At 41.8% G+C, this 17,029-nt stretch overlaps 1 long non-coding RNA gene across 1 annotated transcript in view; it reads left to right on the top strand.

Moving 5' to 3' along the window:
• Positions 1-5,854: 5,854 nt before the first annotated feature.
• LOC309325837 overlaps positions 5,855-17,029 on the top strand; it is a 122,026-nt gene continuing 110,851 nt past the window's right edge. Inside the window, exon 1 of the long non-coding RNA XR_014150059.1 lies at positions 5,855-6,040. This is a non-coding gene — a long non-coding RNA (uncharacterized lncRNA). The remainder of the gene's footprint in view (positions 6,041-17,029) is intronic.

Here is a 17,029-nt window from a genome sequence, read left to right as displayed (position 1 = left end):
GCCCTGCATAGGGAAGTTTTTTTAAACAGTTAATGTTTTATTATGTTTTTTATTTATGTTGGAAGCTGCCCAGAATGGCTGGGGCAACCCAGCCAGATGGGTGGGGTATAAATAGTAAATTTATTACAGTATTATAGAATAGGACACCCCTATTTTCATCAGAGAAATGTTGGAGGGTATGAAACGTCCCTTTACAGAGATGCCTTCAGATATCTCCTAAAAGTTGCACAGTTACTTATTTCCTTGGCTCAGGGGATGCATAATTCCATACCTTCCAACATTTCTCTGATGAAAATAGGGACCTTCTAAGGAAAAGCGGGACATTCCAGGATCAAATTAGAAACTGGGACAGCTTCTGTAAATCCAGGACTGTCCCTGAAAAATAGAACCTTAGAGACCAACTAAATTTTTAATTGGTATGAGCTTTCACATGCATGCACACTTCTTCAGATACTTCTTTAGCCTGGGTGATTCTTCAGGTATCTGAAGAAGTGTGCACTCTAAGGTGCTACTGGAAGGAATTTTTTTATGTTGTTTCAACTACGGCAGACCAACACGGTTACCTACCTGTAACTTGAAAAATAGGGACATTTGGAGGGCCTGTATTGCGTCAAGGATGGTCATAGTTCCTCAGGTGTAGCCTATCAGTAGGCACATCCTGACTGGAGATGAGGCTGGAGGAAGTAGCGGGTGGGGGTTCTGTCCAAAGTGAACCAAAAGTGAGCAGAACCAAAAGTGGGAGGTGTTTAAAAGTGGGAAAATTGACTCTCTCCACCATCACCAGTTTCCTCAGGCCTGGAAGAACTTCTGCTCACACAATGCTCTGCCATTTTCACTCATTTTGTTTCATTTTACTTTCTTTCTCACAATTCTCACAATTAATTTATTAATATTCAAGCATTCAAACTTTCAAACTTTATAATTTTTTTTTAAAAAAACAAACTGCTATAGAACCACATTCGTAGGGGCAAAGCCTACTGAAGAAGTGTTTCTGTGCTCACTAGGCCTGGCACTCCTGAGAAGATCCTAATTTTTTTCAATAAAGAGATAACTTGACTTACTCCGTGTGATTTATTGCTGGTTCATTTGTTTTAAATGAGCAATGCCCACAATCCACAAGGACCTCCATGAGGAAATGTCCAACATCTCTTGGACAAATCTATGTTTCACGAAAGGAATTTCAATAGTTTTTCGCAGAACTAAATTGGTTACTTCTTTCATTTATTTGGGAAGAAATTACAGCGATTACAGAGTCTAGACACCCCAATGAGGAGAGATGATGGAATCCTGTGAAATTACAGGCAGTTCCATCCTTAGTTCAGTGAAGTGCCTACTCAGAATAGCAATCCCATGAGACAAAGGAAATCATCGACTTTCTCTGCTTTTAACTGTTGGCACTGAGGTGATATGAACTATTTCAGGTGTTAACATTTCATTTTCTATAAAGTCCCCTGACAATGGTACATACATAACCAGTGACTAATCACATCTGACTGCAGAGAAGAGTTGCCTCTACCAGTTATCCCTGTGACACATGGGAAATATGTGAGGGGGTGAGCCTCGCTCTTGACAGGTTGACATTTCTGAGTCAAACTGAACATTAAAAGAATTCACTTAAGGTTTACCAAGCAATGAAGAGGCAGCTGGAGAAAAGTGAGCCTCCAAGGGCAGCACAGTTCAGTCCCAATGGAGTCTTAATAAAGGGTGATTCGAACCAAATATCTGCAGAAATGAGACAGGACTGGTATTTTGTCCAGTGTAATGACAGCATTCAGTTTAATCTTTTATCAGAGCAAATTGGATTGGGAGGAGAAATTGGATCACACTCCCAAAGTTTTGATCTTCAAAAGACTGGCTTTTGTCATGCTATCAAAAGGGCTTTCAGACATGGTTTATTTACTAGAGATGTGAACTCTCCCGAGGTGCAAAATGAAGTTTTCTTTTCTTTAAAAAAATGCTGATTGTCAATACCGTCATAACTCCCTAGACTAAGGGTGATAGATTTACTTCAGTTTATTGTTGGTGTTACATCTTGATCGTATTGATTCCTTTGCTTTAGGGCTCCCTGACACTGTGCCCCTTGTCACTGTTGCTGGGACAATGGTGTCCTTTGTGAGCCAGTAGTCTCTGCCTGGCAACCTTAAGAGGCACTGTAGTTCTTCAGCAACCTTGCAGTGAAGAGAAATTGCTCAAAGGAGCAGGATGGAGACTTCATCAGCAGCAAGGCAGCTGTGCTTAAAAAGCAACGGAAATTAGGACCACTGATCAGGCTTAAATCATTAGCCATCTTCTGTCTCCCCAGAACAGCAATTGGTTCATCTTCAGTAGTGGGACTTGGTGTAAATGGCTTCTCTCCTCGTAAAGAAGAGCTGCATGCCAACAATTACATACCCTCCAAAATTTCTCCAATGGAAATAGGGGTGCCCCATTCCATAATAATAATACAGTCATACCTCATGTTACATTTGCTTCATGATAGGTTTTTGCAGGTTGCGTCCCACGGCGACCCAGAAGTACCAGAAAGGTTTACCTGAAAGACTGGCTGCTTCTTGAGAACACAGACATTTTGGATTTAGAAGGTTTCAATAATGCTTTTGGGTGGCATGCATATTTGTGGTACGACAAGGTTAAAGTACATAAAGCATTTAAAAACCATATTGTCAGGAAAGCATTGTTTAATGTCTGAATAAGATATAAAGATTTATTGGAAAATAAAACCCCAAGGTGGTTGTCACCAATGGAAGCTAAGGCTTTTAAAAGACTCAATATGGAGGCCAAATGGCCGAAATATTGGGAAATTTTGGAACAAGAGGGAGATAAATTGAAATTGCAGAGCTTTGAGAAACTAAAAAATAAAGTGCGAGACTGGCTTCATTATTATCAGATAATGGAGGCATAAAAATTGGACAAGAAAATTGGATTCCAGGTGGAAAAATCAAAATTAGAAACAGAATTGTTAGAACCCAAAACTAAGATTTTGTCAAAGATGTATAACTTGCTACTGAAATGGAACACTCAGGACGAAACGGTGAAGTCTGCTATGATTAAATGGGCACAAGATGTTGGACATAATATTATGTTTGCTGACTGGGAACAGTTATGGACCACCGGTATGAAATTTACGGCATGTAATGCCTTAAGAGAGAATATTATGAAAATGATGTACACGTGGTACATGACCCCAGTCAAGCTTGCTAAAATTTATCATTTGCCCAATAATAAATGTTGGAAATGTAAAGAGACTGAAGGTACATTCTTTCACCTTTGGTGGACGTGCCCAAGGATCAAGGCTTTCTGGGAAATGATCTATAATGAAATGAAAAAGGTATTTAAATATACCTTCCTGAAGAAACCAGAGGCCTTTCTCCTGGGCATGGTTGGCCAATTGGTGCCAAAGAAGGACAGAACTTTTTTTATGTATGCGACAACAGCAGCAAGAATACTCATCGCAAAATATTGGAAGAAACAAGATCTACCCACTCTGGAAGAATGGCAGATGAAGATGATGGACTATATGGGACTGGCAGAAATGACCGGCAGAATCCGAGACCAGGGAAAAGAGTCGGCGGAAGAAGACTGGAAGAAGTTTAAAGACTATTTACAGAAACATTGCAAAATTAATGAATGTTAGAACGATGTTGGACAGAAATTAAGGGGTTTCCAGCTGTAATGCTTAAGAGATATGAAAAATAAGGTTTAAAAATAAGTAAAAACTAAATGGTGAGGATTTGCTGAACTAACAATTTGAATTGGAATACAAGAAAGGGAGGTATGAGGAGGTCTGGAAAATAAGTTACAAGAAAATAAGTAATGGAAATTCTATGTGTTTTTAATTATTTTTGTATTTTTATATTTTTGTATTTATGTTATTTTTTCCTTTTTTATTTCACATTGTATTATTTTTGGAAAACTTTAATAAATATTCTATAAAAAAAAAAGAAGTACCAGAAAGGTTTACTTCCAGGTTTCACCGCTCGTGCATGTGCAGATGCACAAAATGATGTCACACACATGCGCAGAAGCAACAAATCGCAACCCGCGTGTGCGCAGACGCGCCACTGCGGGTTGCATTCTATTCATGTTGCAAACGGGCCTCCAGAATGGATCCCATTCGCAACCACAGGTACCACTGTAATAATAATAATAATTTTATTATTTGTAAATGTAACAAAACATTAAACATTAACACACTTCTCTATACAGGGCCGCCTTCAGATGTCTTCTAAAGGTTGTATAGTTACTTATCACCATACCCTCTAGCATTTCTCCGATGAAAATAGGGATATCCAGGATCAAATCAGAAACCAAAGTGGTCTCTTTAAATCCGGGACTGTCCCTGGAAAATAGGGACACTTGGAGGGTCTGCTATTGAAGAAAGTGAAGTGTAAGTGGGTTCCCACAAGGTAAGTCATAGTGATAACAGCAAGAACCTTTATTGAATTACAGAACTGGACAATGGGGCAAAGCAACTGCTTATACAGTAGTACCTCGGGTTAAGAACTTAATTTGTTCTGGAGGTCCGTTCTTAACCTGAAACTGTTCTTAACCTGAGGTACCACTTTAGCTAATGGGGCCTCCCACTGCCGCTGCACTGCCAGCGTGCGATTTCTGTTCTCATCCTGAAGCAAAGTTCTTCACCCAAGGTACTATTTCTGGGTTAGTGGAGTCTGTAACCTGAAGCATCTGTAACCCGAGGTACCACTCTATACATTTCTGGAGGCCTGGACCACGCCCACTCCCAACATGATTTGCTGTCTAAACTTCCAAGCTACGAATCATAAGTCAGAGTTTAAGGGCCAATGGCAGAGGCCCAAGTCCTGAAATGTTGTGTGATTGGATATCATGTATTGAATCAGAACACAGGGGCTCAGAATCCTTAGTCCAGACTCAAGCTCAGGCAACACAGACCACTGAATACATAACGGAAACCACACCCAGAGAGGAGTTTCTGCTACATTCAAGGTATGCCTCTTAAAGAGACTGGCCACACACCACAAGCAGTCTGTCCTTATGTTACAAGAAAAAGTGGATGAGGGGAACTATTATGTCCCTCATCTGCTCCCTGGGTGTCCTTGATTGGTCTGCCATTTTATTGTTCATTGAATGCATGGAAAGGTCAGCCACTCTGCAACACAATCGTGGCACTTACTCATTTTGGTTAATAGAGCTGATTTGGCTCCACACACAATAAAGGAATGAATTCTTGAGCACGAGAAACAAAAGAAGGATCTACATGCTATCTACGGTTTCCTCGGAGTGAATTGCACAGAATTAAAATTTCTGAGAATCGTTCAAAAAAACCATAAATTGTTTACTATTTTATCATAACAGATGCTTCAGACAAAGGAAGCGGGAAGTTGCTGCAGCCTCTGGCTGATCCATAGTGCAGCACAGCTGAATGCTGTTGCGTAAATTGGTTCGTAGACTTTGTTGAAGAAGCCAGCAAGCGAAGAAGGGATTGAAATTACTGCACTGTGTTGAAGGGCTCTTTCGCTAGCAATCAACTAAAATTGTGCCGTTCTCTATCTTCCCTCTGCTGATAATGCAAATGTACCCATCCGAAGCAAACAGCTTGATGTGTAACACATCCTGAAACTGGAAAAAACGACAAGGAAGAAAAATATATTCAATTAAATACTCTCCACCTTTCAGACCTGCCCTGGAAAAGATGGAAGCTGTGTCCCAGTCTGAACGTTGCCCAATATGTGGCCATTGTGGCAACTATTGCCAAACCTACTGAGCAGAGCTAATGAGAATGCTATAGTAATAGGGGCAATATATGGTAAGCTGAGGCTCCAATACTTTGGCCACCTCATGAGAAGAGAAGACTCCCTGGAAAAGACCCTGCTGGGAAAGATGGAGGGCACAAGGAGAAGGGGACGACAGAGGACGAGATGGTTGGACAGTGTTCTCGAAGCTACAAACATGAGTTTGACCAAACTGCGGGAGGCAGTGGAAGACAGGAGTGCCTGGCGTGCTCTGGTCCATGGGGTCACGAAGAGTCGGACACGACTAAACGACTAAACAACAACAACGGTAAGTCCTGTTAAAATAGTTGATCATTTACCTTCTGGTGATCTCCAGCCAACACCAACCTAATCTTAATCTCAGGGTCAAGGGTTTGAGCCTAGATGACCCTCGTGGTCCCTTCCAACTCTACAGTTCTATGATCTATGTGCCATTTCCTCCGCTGCCTTGCAGGATATATTTGGGAGAAGAAAAGGCTACACAAATCTGGAGTGAAGTCCCTAAGATGGTTTCTCCCACTTTTCAAAGGAACTTCAGGAGAGAAGTTGCAGGAACTGACATTGAGGCCTGCAAATATTTGGGAACTGTAGCAGCAGAACCAAAAGGTTAAGAACAGAACAAGTTCCACAGGCACACAGATTTTCCAGCTTTGAAATGTGATGTGAGTCAATTGTACAAAACACTAACTAGTGCAATTATATGGCTCTCCCTTGGTGGCATCATCCTCTCAGTCACCAGCTGAGACTGCTCTCTTGAATTCACACAAAGGATGAATTCACACAGGGCTGCAGCATGAGATGATGACTTTCAGGTATGAAGCAGGCCAGAGCTTTCAGACTGACATAATCCCCAACATACTCTTCCATCACAGAGGCAGTTTGCACAGGTATGAATCACTGAACGCTGAGTGATCTGTTGACACAAAGGCATGTGTGAATCAGACCTTCGTCAACCAACAAACAGCAATATTTACCAGTGCCATTATCCTGTAACCAAATGGCAGTGTGGCAAACCATCCTTCTAGTCACTCTGAACTTCCTGACTCAAGCACATAGCTTTCATTAAACCTCTTCCAACAGTAGGAAGTTAATTTCTAGAAAGGGTGTTTTAAAAGCAGAGAGCAAAATGTTCTCCTAATTAAATGTGTTGTTATTCATTCTTTTATCCACGGCTTCCTTTAGCTATCATCTCCCAAGGCTTCCACTCCCATAAAAAACATTTAAGGTGCTGGCCTATCCCCTAGTTTCCTATTTGAAACATAAATGTGATGTCTCTGCTGCTAAATTATCCATCCAACGATGGCAAACCTCAAGTTCAGGGAACCTGATCTGCTTTCCCAAGCATTTTTTCCACTCCCCATCTTCCTAAGACCCATCCAATTTTGGTGGCCTCTCCAAAAGTAAGTAAGTAAATAGGTAGGTAAGTAATTAAGTAAAAGCCAGTCCTGAGGTGAGCAGAATACTAATGGAGAAATGAATTGCCCCCTCTCTCACAAGGGTGTAAGAAAGTAGCAATTTCCATTCTGGCCTGAATTCATCACAATCAGTGCTGTTTCTGTTCCACTGCAGTTCATTTTCTGCCAAATACTATTTTATTTTATTTTTCATTTTTTCTTTATTAAATTTCTATACTGAAGGATCACGGGGTGGTTTTACAATATATAAAAACATAAAAAATGCATAACATACTAACAAACAAAAACAACAACACACACACCATGCTATTCATCTCACTGTCGGCTATTTAATGCTAAGTTACAACCATTTCATTGGAAAGGGAACAATGTTTTAAAAAGCCGTTATGTGTCATTTACAGACTTAGAAACCCCCAACAATGATGTGAATGAATTGCAAGTCATGGTCGCTCGACTGATTTCCATTTCTGACCACAGGCAAACATGTGAACTGCTGCAATTCCCATCCCTTTTCCATTTTCTTCCGCATTCTCCAACATCCCTGCTCTCCAGTCATCAGATCAATCATTTAATGAGTGGGGTGGGGGATAAGTCCCGTCTTTTGCTGATCTGCACAAATCAGCTGAGGAGGAGGTTTGTGTGCCTGCATGTGTGTGTGCAAGCCTGTGAACATTTACATTTGCATGTGAGAGTGTGGCTACACCCACTGCTGGCATGTGGCTCCCAGAGAGTTGCCCAAGAATGAATTCAGACCTCGGGTGCCAAGAAAAGTTAGCCAGCCTTGCAGTGCAATCCTTCTAGTTCTCGGCTTTGTAACAGCTTGAATTAATCTTAACTCCATCATCAGCAACCAAATCTGGAAGCAGCTTTTCACAGGAGGCAAAGACCCCTCCAGAAAAAGTGTCCTTACTAATATCACTAAAGCATTTCATATTTAACTATGGCTAAGTATAGGCAAGGGACGTGGGTGGCGCTGCGGGTTAAACCACAGAGCCTAGGACTTGCCGATCAGAAGGTCAGCAGTTCGAGTCCCCGCGACGGGGTGAGCTCCCGTTGCTCGGTCCCTGCTCCTGCCAACCTAGCAGTTCGAAAGCACCTCAAAGTGCAAGTAGATAAATAGGTACCACTCCGGCGGGAAGGTAAACAGTGTTTCCGTGTGCTGCTCTGGTTCGCCAGAAGTGGCTTAGTCATGCTGGCCACATGACCTGGAAGCTGTACGCCGGCTCCCTCGGCCAATAAAGCGAGATGAGCGCTGCAACCACAGAGTTGACCGCGACTGGACCTAATGGTCAGGGGTCCCTTTACCTTTACCTAGATATAGGCAACCCCCAGAAAACAGCTGCTCAATCCATTACAAGAAGAAAAAGAAAGCAAAGAATGCTGTTGTAATACCTGGATTAGCACAATTTTTAAAAAAATGGCTAAATGTATCAGTTGTATTACACACTGTGCTACCAGGTTTGGTTCCAATTCTGTTAATTCAGTTTACAAGGCCATCTGCTCACCCTGTATAACTTGATCGTCCCTGTCTGTCTTAACAGTGCCTACTAGGCTGGTGTTGTCCATAAATCTCAGGCAATTTCAGACGCCCATCTCCAAGCTCATTATGTACAGCCTACATATTTTTTGAGTCCTAGATGCTTTTAACAGACAGAATTCTCTTATATTTGTGCTTATTGTGCCTTTCGTTCTATGAAATGCTAATGGCAGCTAACAGCAAAAACAAAGCAAATAATGTCAATCAAATAATGAAACTATTTACTGCAAAGATCACAAGAGCAGCAGCAATCAAATCTCAGCTGAAGAAGAAAAACAGCTGCGGAAATAAAACCATCTTTTGCTGCCCATTGGAAAATAAATAGTAGTCGAACCAGGACAGGCTTCCCTTGAAAGGCTGTCACAAATTCAGAATGCCTCAACTGAAAAGGCCCTCTCTCCTGCGACTACCTGCCGATGTCACACAACTAACACTAGGTGTCTTTGTGGGAATGCAATTATTGATACACTCAGGCTGCTTAGATCTTTGAGGCTGCAATTCTCTACATTGTTTGCTGGTTCCATTGAACTAATCAGGGCCTACACTGGTATAGACATGTAAAGCATTGCACTGTGCAGGTCAAAGCCAGTACCTCGGATTGAATTCAGAGACAAATTGGCAATCAATGTGGATAATAAAGTATCAGAGTAATCACAGTGTGATTGCTCCTCTGAGAATTCTGGCAGTCACGGTTTGGACTGATGGAAGTTTCTAAACCATCTTCAGCAGCAGCTCCCTGCAGAGTGCATTATATCCATCTAGTCTGCAATGAGCAAGGTTGGCTCCTGGAGAACAACCCCCCACCCCAGGCTGCTAGCCTGTTATGTTAGAGAGGATAAATATACCACCATACAATACATGTCTTACACTTATTTCCAGACAGTCAAAAAAAAAAACCACCACAAACTAGCCAATACTCCTCTGTATTTTTCCAACTATATAGTAAAATATGGTCAAATCTTTCAAAAAAACCAGGCACAATTCAAAAACTTAAAGAATTTAAAGGACAAAAATAAAACTATTTTGGCAACCATTTATGGTTGCTTTGACCTACAGGTAACATTTGTCTATAAAGTATAAGCTATATCTCTATATCTCTATAGATGGTATAGGTATAGGTATAGGTATAGGTATAGGTATAGGTATAGGTATAGGTATAGGTATAGGTATATAAAAGGGATGCGCGCGGCGCTGTGGTCTAAACCACTGAGCTTAGGTCTTGCCGATCAGAAGGTTGGCAGTTCGAATCCCCGCGATGGGGTGAGCTCCCGTTGCTTGGTCCCTGCTCCTGCCCACCTAGCAGTTCGAAAGCACATCAAAGTGCAAGTAGATAAATAGGTACCGCTCTGGTGGGAAGGTAAATGGCGTTTCCGTGAGCTGCTATGGTTTGCCAGAAGTGGCTTAGTCATGCTGGCCACATGACCCAGAAGCTGTACGCCGGCTCCCTTGGCCAATAAAGCAAGATGAGCACCGCAACCCCAGAGTCGGCCACAACTGGACCTAATGGTCCCTTTACCTTTTATATAGATATATATATTTCCTCTATGCTGCCACAAATTCTGTTCTTGTTTTTAAAAATCAAGACCGCTACCCAAGTCTGAAATGCAGCCAGTTGTATTTGCAGACAGTCTCCTTCTCAAAGAAACTTGTTCTCCAACATGCCATTTAAATCATCCACCTGGTTGTGAGAACAGAAGCATGAGTCTGACAAAGTACTCATTAGGCGTACCCTTTTGCAAATGTCTGAAGAGCATGATCTGATCTATAATAGTATTTTCATCATGTTGATGGTCTTTTTCTTCCTTTGGAATGTAGGCTTTCTCAAAAACCACCCTAAGAACACCAAAAGAGCCTAATGGATCAGGCCGATGTCAAATCCTCTTTTAAAGCCATCTAAGTTGGTGGCCATCACTGCCTTCTCGGGGAGCAAGTTCTGTAGTTTAACTATGCACTGCGTGAAGAGGTACTTTCTTTTTTTTATGTCCCAAATCTTCCAAGATTGAGCTTCATTAGATGAAAATCTACAGAGATTTCAACATGACGAACGGGAAAGATATGCCACTCTCTTACAGCTTCATTGCACGTTCTACAACGTTCTACAAACATTCTACAAAGGAGAGTCAGTGTGGTGTAGTGGTTAAGAGCGGTAGTCTCGTAATCTGGGGAACCGGGTTCGCGTCTCCGCTCCTCCACATGCAGCTGCTGGGTGACCTTGGGCTAGTCACACTTCTCTGAAGTCTCTCAGCCCCACTCACCTCACAGAGTGTTTGTTGTGGGGGAGGAAGGGAAAGGAGAATGTTAGCCGCTTTGAGACTCCTTAAAGGGAGTGAAAGGCGGGATATCAAATCCAAACTACTACTCTTCTTCTTCTTCTTCTTCTTCTTCTTCTTCTTCTTCTTCTACATCAGATCTAGAATTCTTCACCAAGACTGGGCAGGAGAATCAAGCACCAAGAAAATTCACAGGGTTTTTTAGAAATTAATATTACTTATTCTTTTCAGTATGGGGGAAAATATGTGGTTTATCACATAAACCATAAAGCTTCACTATCTCTAAGGAGGCATATAAGCACCCCCCAAAAAAATATTTATTGTTTAAATTCAATTGACAAAGCACTTTCATGTGGACTGCAGTCAGTTTGCAAAACGCAATTTGTTTCTGACTCTGTTAACTTCACATCAATGGACAAATGTAAATGATCAGTTTATGGGGATAAGATAAACCTTGACCACAGCTTGTTAGAAGCTTACATTTCATTAGTCATGAGAAAGGAACATCATTATCTTCTAATGCACAGATGGCATGTGCACAAATAAAACTGATCAAAGTTAGCATGGGCATCATTTCTGTTATGATGGCTAGATTCACAAACGGGTTCAAATTTAAGGGAACTTTCCAAGAACTTAACATTTCAGGGGAAAACAGTGATCAAAAGAAATTGTTTAATTAATGGCATGGGGTGGTGAGGTATTAAATTTTGCAAAAAAAATCAAGAGCATTTTGCTGGTTACTGGATAAAAGCATCTCATTACTTGTTCAAACAACACTGAGACACAAAGAGAAGGAAATGTTGCGATCTGGTTCTAAAAGCAGAACCAAGAGTTCAACACATAGTTGGTTGCATGGATATTTTGTATTCATAGAAAGCTTGCCCCAAATTGACATTTTTACACACTTTGAGTATTGCTACACATGTTGATAAATGTGTAATTGCATTAAATTTGCTCATTAAAGTGTGTGTGTGTGTGTGTGTGTGTGATCATTATCAGGTGTTTAGAAGGAGTGACAGGAGCGATTTAACTATTTCCTCCAATTCAACTAAAGCTTCAAAAGGAAAGATTTTTAGCTCAACCTCAGTATGGGACAAAAATGATAGACTCTGTATCTATACCTGCTGCGATAATTACCAGCACCCCTCTGGCAGATGTTATTTGTGCACATTAAACGGAAAGATGCATTGAACCTGGTGCCTAGCTACAGCCAGAGGATCAATACGCATCCAGGACAGACAGGAAAGTACAGTGGTACCTTGGGTTACAAACACCTCGGGTTACAAACACTTTGGTTACAGACTCTGCTAACTCGGAAGTAGTACCTCAGGTTAAGAACTTTACCTCAGGATGAGAACAGAAATCGTGCAGCAGTGGCAGCGGGAGGCCCCATTAGCTAAAGTGGTGCTTCAGGTTAAGAACAGTTTCAGGTTAAGAACGGACCTCCGGAACGAATTAAGTTTGTAACCAGAGGTACCACTGTATGCTAATGGGAGTGTTGTTTCCCCCCTCCCCCGTGCATTCTGCTTCTCTTGCTGCAAGAATTAGTTTATATGATTCCCATGATGTGGCAAACCCCAGCTCAATTACCTCAAAGAGTCTTTATGACATACGACTACACCATAAGAAAATAAGTAACATTTCAAAAGTTCTACTCCAGAAGATTTCTCATGACTTGGGCATCATTTCAAGGAGTGGACCATTATCATGTTCTAAAATCCTTGGACCCCCTTTGTAAATTTTACTAATACCCTCTCTGCTTCCACTTGATGTGCAATGTGCTCATCGCCACGCCACCCAACAGATTGTCTCGCTGTTTCTCCTATTGCTAAACATCTGTCTTGTTTCCTACACTGCTCTTCTTAAATGCTCTCTGCTTCTCCGGCTCCCTCATGCATAAAGGATGACTTTTCCATGTACAACATCAACTGCTGAAACAAAGAACTCAACAGCATCTGCTATTCGGTTGCTTCTCCCATTTCCCACCCACAAACCAGAACAACTCACTCTAGAAGATATGCAGTAGGAGCTTCTCCGACTCAAGTGATCATTAAAAATTTAACTTGCTACAGAGCAATAGATTTTCACTTACTGAGAGTGTTTCCACACAAGCCATTTCCTCTGGTAAGAGCAACATGCATTCGCTCATTTATTCCTGAGATTCCAGAAGATGTTTCTCCTAAACTGTTGCTGAGACAGGGGGGAAAATTTTGTTCCATTTATCGAAACAAAACAGCTTTCTAAGACCACAGGAGAACATCAACTGCTGAAATCTGCATGTCTCTGAATTTTGCAATGCAGGTCTCCAGCCAAGTAACGTGTTCAAATTTGCACATATAAATGCATATATCAGAGAAAACAACATGGGGAAAATGCATTATATCGGGGGCAGTGGCTTTGCAAAAATGTGTATCTTGGGCAAAGTCACATATGAAAATGTGAATAATGGTATAAATTTGCACTTGGATTGTTGTTGACACTCATTTGTCTCCAGAGAAAATGGAGCTCACCTCCGGGGGTGGGGGTGAAAACAAACTGCTGAATTAGCAGCACTGGCTGAAGAATTTTCATGGGGATTTTTTGAAAAAAGAAATCACAAACTGATGTGGAAAGGTGGAGAACTGAATTTAAGATTGGAAAAATTAGAAACTGAGAGAAACTGAAACTGACAGATTCACTCATTCATAACTTTCATTTCCATAGGTAAAGGTAAAGGTAAAGGGACCCCTGACCATTAGGTCCAGTCACGGCCGACTCTGGGGTTGCGGCGCTCATCTCGCTTTATTGGCCGAGGGAGCCAGCGTACAGCTTCCAGGTCATGTGGCCAGCATGACTAAGCCGCTTCTGGCGAACCAGAGCACGGAAATGCCGTTTACCTTCCCGCTGGAGCAGTACCTATTTATCTACTTGCACTTTGAGGTGCTTTCGAACTGCTAGGTTGGTAGGAGCAGGGACCGAGCAATGGGAGCTCACTCCATCACGGGGATTCGAACCGCCGACCTTCTGATCGGCAAGTCCTAGGCTCTGTGGTTTAACCCACAGCGCCACACACACACACACCCAAATTTTGTTTCTGTTTTGCTAAAGTGTCCATTTGATGTAATGCTTAGAGCTCGTGTCATAACTGTAGAATACCATTCAGGTTATCAACACATATAACACTATTCTCTCACTTGATTTGGAGGTGTGGTGTCTTTTTAGGTGGTTAAAGGCTGTTTGTCTGCCTCCCTCCCTCTTGTTTTCCTCACTGGCCATCCCTATGCTCTCCTCTACTATAAAGTTCTTAGAAGAAAATCGATGGCAATTACATACAAGATAGAAAAGCCTTATCTGAACCTGCTGCTGAGGTAAGGGAAAGTCTGATCGGTCTCAGCTTTGCTACCAGTATGAGACCTGGGATGCAGAACCAAAGCGTCAGGGGCTGGTGAGGACTGACTTCCCTTCCACTGCTGTCAAGATTGCTACACCCTCATCTGGAGCAGAAATCTTCAGGAGCGCATTGCTCATTACTTCGCAAGATCTAAACAACAGCACAGTTTGGTACTGCTTGGAAAGGCCCCAAGCCTCTCCTTTGTTTACTTCATTTAGATGCTAAATTTCCCACCCAATAGTCCATGTTTTGGCCCATTGATTGTTTTTACCTGAGATCCGGCGCCCTTTCAGATGACCTCTTTATTGGGCATTCATCGTGATTTGTTTTCAAGGAAAAGAGATGATGTTAGCTGTTAGTTTCTGTTTCCCACTGAGCAGCTGCTTAGAGTCACAGGACTCTGTTTACATTCCAGACACATTCCATACTGCTGGAAGTCTCATGGGAGACGAGAGACGGATGTGACGTTACTGGTTTTCCTGTTCCTTTGTTGTTCAGTTGCTCTCTGCTTTCATAGAGAGAGGATGTATTTTTCTTTGCTGTCTGCAAATGAGCATTAATGAGCATTCATTCTGATTTGCTTGCAGGGTGGTTAGATGACGTTGCATCAAAACAAGTGCCATCTCACACTTTCCAGCGCATTCTCCTTAAGTCCAATCTTTGGAGGAAGCAGGCTTGTTGCACAAGACCTTCCAATCAACTCTCATTGCACAACCTGCATTTGTCAGGATATGATTGAATCCCACCTGAAAACAGTGAAAAGTCTGGAAGTGTCCTGTAAAAGTCACCCTGGCTTTCTTCAACTTGCTGATGCGATGAAAGATCCAAATTATTGTGGGACCAATACAACATAATTGTCCTAAAACGTTGCAAATATTAAAATCATTTTTTATCCTTTATTTTTAAACAATTTAAAATAACCAGCACAGATCATTCTTCTGCTGAATCACGGGCTTCTAAGCAAAAGCCTACAGGTAATTTAATGGACTGTTTTGTGAATTCCTGATCTTCCCTCACTAGCTACATTATTTGCAATTTGCAACATGGGTATATGGTAGGAGGGGAGGGGAAGCAGAATATATAGTGGTGTTATTGGGTTAAACACACAGAAACCATCCATAATCCACTGTAGAAAAGCAATATTGCTTCAACTGTATTTTCTTAGTGTGGTGACATTTGTATTTTATTAAAGACCCCGTTAAAGTGAAGCCTCCTACAGCCTTTCTCCTACAATGAGTTGAAACAAGTGGTATTTTAAATTATACCTTCGTGAAATGTTTCAGTGGGCAATGTTTTAAGCATCAAGAAGCCTAAATCTCAACAATGTGTTAAATGATAGCTTTCCAAGTATTTCATCTGGAAATAATTTAACATATTGATACAACAGGTCTCAATAATATCCAGTTTTGTAAAAGCACTGGCTGCTTATATCTGATACTGTATAATTTCTTAGATAAGTACTGTCTTAGCCAAATTATAGAGCAGACAAAAGAGAAATTCACTCACAGTATGGTATGTTATACTCTTCATTGTGAAGCTATCAGCTATAACACATTTGCTTAAAACAGGAAGTTAAACACACTGTCTCATCAGTTCTCATTCCTCATCGCTCTGAAAGGAAATGAGTAGGAAAGGTCAGGTATGGGATCAATGTTAAAGTTCCCCATATTATTGTTGGGAATTCCAATCCACCCTTTGCTGCAGATATGGGTTTGTTACATGTCACATGTCTGTTTACATTCCAGCACAGATTGCTGGCATGAGCGGAACTTCCGCTCTGTGTTGCTTTTGTTTTCAGTCGCTCTCGGAGAAGACGGCAAGGAGAGATGCCATGTTTTCTTTGTCCTGATTTATGTATAATAAATGTGTAGCCTTAGTATTGTATCTACAGCCTCAAGCCTCTTCTGTGGTGCAGTTTACACTGCTGAGTAATGTGTGCTCAGGCCTGCAAGCTTGAGTCACAGATGCATGTTGGAGCAGAGGTCGATGGATCTCCACAGTGGCAAGGCTGAGGGGAGATGCTCCAGCTGGGGCCAGTTCCAACCATTATAACCCATGGAAAGATCTTGAGCATCCATACATGATCTCTCCGTTTATAGCATCCTTACTCTTTCCTTGTATCTGCTCATCCTTACGTATATGTTTAGATCGACCCAATGAAGGACCTGTGAATGCCTATAAATAAATGTTGCTGGTGGTAAAACTCTCGTTGTGTACTGCACGGGTGGTGAGCCAATCAATCTGGGGCTGCCTGCAAGGCACAGCCCAATTTTATGTGCCCTCATCCTAACTACATCCTAACTCATCCCCAAACTCAGCCCTCCAGATGTTTTGGGACTACAACTCCCATCATCCCTAGCTAACAGGACCAGTGGTCAGTGATGATGGGGATTGTAGTCCCAAAACATCTGGAGGGCTGCCTGGTCCAGAGGGAGAGAAAGAAAACAGGAGGGGACTAGCAGGAGTCCACCAAGTAGATGGAGTGATTTAAATAGGATGGGGGGAGAGGTCTTCAGCAAACAAGCAAAAGCAATGTATTCCACTAGTACACCAGATTAATGGAACCAAGGCCATAATAACTGGCCCAAGGTCACTCAGTGGACTTCATGGTTTACTGGGGATTTGAACCCTGGCCTTTACCAACCTGGTGGTCCAGCAACATCTGAAGAGCATCGGGTTGAAGAAAGCAT

The sequence above is a fragment of the Podarcis erhardii genome (genome assembly GCF_964252035.2).
Source record: "Podarcis erhardii genome assembly, chromosome: 12".
Classification (NCBI taxonomy): Eukaryota; Metazoa; Chordata; class Lepidosauria; order Squamata; family Lacertidae; genus Podarcis; species Podarcis erhardii.
The sequence above is the reverse complement of the archived record's forward strand: the minus strand, read 5'-3'. Positions and strand labels throughout refer to the sequence as shown.